A 3,777-nucleotide genomic window follows, 5' to 3' on the forward strand; every position below is an offset into this window, starting at 1 on the left:
AAATGTATTCCCAGGCAATCCCACTGGGGCAGAGAGTGTACACAGCCTACCTGTGGTTCTCCAGAGGCCTGAAAGACTTAATGTGTTGCATGGGGAGTACACTACTTATCTTAGTCACCTCTAGGATGACTGCCATTAATATGAGCCTTATTACCATCATTACAGAGTTCTCTTTCTCAATCCAGCTATTGCTGTTTGCAGGAGAATAATTACCTTCAACTCCTGGATCTCAATCTAACTGTTGTGCCACTTAAATGCTTCAGGTCTTTGGGGAAGCAATTATGAAATTTTTATCCCCAGAATGCTAAATGATCCCTCAGGAGCTGAGAAAAGTGATTCTCTTTAGGAGGTAGGCAATGTATTTCCTACCACCCATAGAAAAAGGCTCAGGAGACTCAATGGACACCTTGATAGGGTGCATTCATTCATTAAAGATTTGGGCCAGGGATTTAGCTCAGTGGTGCCGCCGCCTGCCTCACAAGCGCAAAGACCCAAGTTCACTCCCCAGTACCAAGAAAAAAAAAAAAGATTTATTAAGCACTAAAAATATGTTGGTGCTTTGTGACGTTGAAGGTACAGAAGCGCTGAAAAGCAAGTCTCTCCCAGAGAGGAGCTCAAGTCTATGCCAGGCAGAGACTCAGAACCATTTGGGAGAAGGTAACAAGGAGAATCAGGAAGAGAGAAAGAGAAAGAAAGAAAAGTAAAGTATTACGGATGATCCCAGAGGATGAGGAGAAGTTTGCCGGAGGGATTAAGAAAGCGAGGACATTCCAAAGAGAGCACACAATTTTAGTCATAATGGAACTAAATATTGTATAAAAGAAATTTATCATTCTATGATTTCTTTGTGCTCATCATATTCTTTGGCTTCTGGTTCCATATGATTTTGAAGTGTCATCATTGACATTCGTTCCCACAGCACAGAGGACATGGACTTTTCACATGCTCCAGGTGTCGCTCCATCCAGGTGTCCCTGCCTCAACCACTTCCTTCCGCTCGCCGTGTGTCAACACTGCTTCAGACCTCATCTTCTTACAATGCTATGCCTTTGCTTTCACCCTCTTTCCTGTCTTTGTCTAGTAAAAACTCCAATTTCAATCCCATTCTCTATGTTTCTCATAGCTAAAAAAGAAGGAAAAGTAGAAGATGGCTTTGCCCTTGGGCCAGCATGAAAATCTTGGCTTGTGAAACAGCAGATTTAAGTTAATTAATGCATTCTAGTCCCCTTGGGTCAGCTACTCTGGTCAAATTTGAAAGACTTTCTAGCTTCTTATTCCCTTATCTTTTATCCCACTCTGCACATGAAAGGTGATATTCAAGTAAAGGGCAGGTTCTTGTAACTTGGCTCCCATGTTGTGTGGGCAAAGTAAATGACTGAATAAATTTGCACAATGACCACCACAATGGACAGACACATATGAGTAACAGATTATTAAAGTGAAACACGAAGGTTCCAAATAATGCCCAGGTGCCTGCAGAATTGCTGTAACTACACATTGTCTCTCACTCAAGAAAACATACTAAAAAGAATGTGAATTTGGATAACTTTTATATAATCTTAACTTTGTCACAGTTAATTTATAGTTCATGTACCAAAAACACTGTCTAGTAATAAAGGTTATTTATTATTAGGGCTGCCCATCCTGAGGTTATTCCATGTGAGTCTGCCTAACACCACAGATAACTGAGAAATTCAACAGCAGGAGACAGAGTCCTGGTTTGTCTGATGCTCTCTGTCCGTGGCGTCTTTGACAATGAGCATCACATGTTTTGTGTCTTAGTCATACTGAAAAGAAAGGTAGGGCAAGACATGGAGTAAGCTGAGCTAAAGCTAAACACTTTAACTATTTTCTCCTTTCACTTGAAAGAAGAGAAGTGAGAAAGATGTGGTTAGGGAAGGGGAAAAAAATAATTTATAAATATTGAGCACTCTAATTTTCAAAACCACCCTACAAAATAGGTCCTGTTATTATCCCATTTTCAGGTCTATGGGAGACTAATAACCAGTCGAAGAGCAGAATTAGTCATGGGACAACCTTGAACTCCAACCTTTCTGACTCCAAACACTAGCCCTGTTAAAGCCATCCTCCTTAGAAAACAGTTTTGCTCAGCTAGAGTCTTCCAGTAGGCTCCAGTCTGTTGTATTATTTTTTTTCCTAATGTCTCTCTATGCCTAGAAAGAGCTCTAGCAAGGAAGTCAGCTCATTTCCCATTACTCATTCACTCTTTGACTTCTGTCCTAACTTCACCCAAATTGATAGGTTGCAATCCTCACCCCCATGACAGCTTTACAGTCTAGCAGACTCTAGTAGACAAAGGCTCCCTTCAGTAACATTAATAAACAAAAACTTAAGAAACTCTGGTGGGTTTATGTTTGTATTAAATCTACTAATTTGTTTTATAATCAGCATATGTGTATATTTTGGTCAAAATATGTAAGTCAATTTTTTATTCCAGTTGCTATACTACTCCTGTAGTGAGGCAAGAATTACCTCTTGGGCTACATGCGGTGGTACACATCTGTAATCCCAGCACTCTACGAGGTTGAGGCGTGATGATTACAAGTTTGAGCACAGCCTGAGCAGTTTAGTGACTGAGAGAGCCTGTCTCAAATTTTTTAAAAAAATGAAAAGGGGCTGGGAATATAGCTTGGAGCAAAGGCCTTTGTTTCAATCCCCAGTAACACAATGTACACACACACACACACACACACACACACACACACACACAGAAGGAGAGGGAGAGAGAGAGAATAAACTTTTAATGTTCCTTTTTATTTAGTAATTAGGGCTAGGTCAGTTTTTGATGTTTTTACAAAGTTCTGCCTCAAGTAACTTCACTAAACAAAAGCCAGCTAAAGCTTTAGGCTTCTCTTATTAGCAAATTTTCAATATAAAGAAATCTTTCAATACAAAGAAACCTGGTTTTGCCCAATTTTTTCCTGTATTATCTTAGGAAAGTTACTCGAGATCTCTGAAACTTTGGGTTCAATAAGACAATATTTGTAACAGTTTCTGGTAGACACTCAATAAGACTTGGCTGTCATTAACCCAGAGGAAGTTGTTACAACAATTGATCTCTCTAATTTAATTGAGAATTCTTACAAAGCAAGTATACCTGATCTATAAAATTTCTCCAAATGTGATGAAATATTAATAATACTAAATTTAACAAGTAATGAAGATGATATAGTACATTTCACAGACATTTAATTAAACATTTACTGCTTTAGTATTGCAGCTTTCTTTTAGTATTCTGGGCCCATTATTCCCCCTTTCTGGTCTCAAATGTTTTTATTTGAGAACTTCATAGACTGTAAGCACTGTGCTTGTTAGAACCTTGATGAATAAAATGGCTTAACCTTTCTGGCCCAGAGGACCATTCCTGGAGTAATCTGCTTTCTGGAGAGCATTTTTCCTCATCAAGAGTTTGGAAAGGCTTCTAGACATTCTGGAGAGGTTACTAAATAGAAATGCAAAGAGAGGAGAGTAAATCTGAATCCTAGTCATTGTTGATATGCCAAAATTCTTAAATTACTTTTGGCTTAGTTCAGAGCTTAAACCAAAACCTGAGCCAAAACTGACCCTATAATTTGGCACAAATAGGAAAAACGGTGATTTAATAGGAATTTGAAACTGGCATCAATCCCAAAACAACAAAAATCCTTGTGAATAAAAAGGGATGGGGCTGGGGATTTAGCTCCGTGGTTCTGCTGCCTGCCTCAGAAGCACAAAGTCCTGAGTTAGATCCCTGGTACCAAAAAAAAAAAAAAAAAAA

This window comes from Fukomys damarensis, unplaced genomic scaffold (assembly GCF_012274545.1).
Source record: "Fukomys damarensis isolate Sample0158 unplaced genomic scaffold, DMR_v1.0_HiC HiC_scaffold_24, whole genome shotgun sequence".
Lineage (NCBI taxonomy): Eukaryota > Metazoa > Chordata > Mammalia > Rodentia > Bathyergidae > Fukomys > Fukomys damarensis.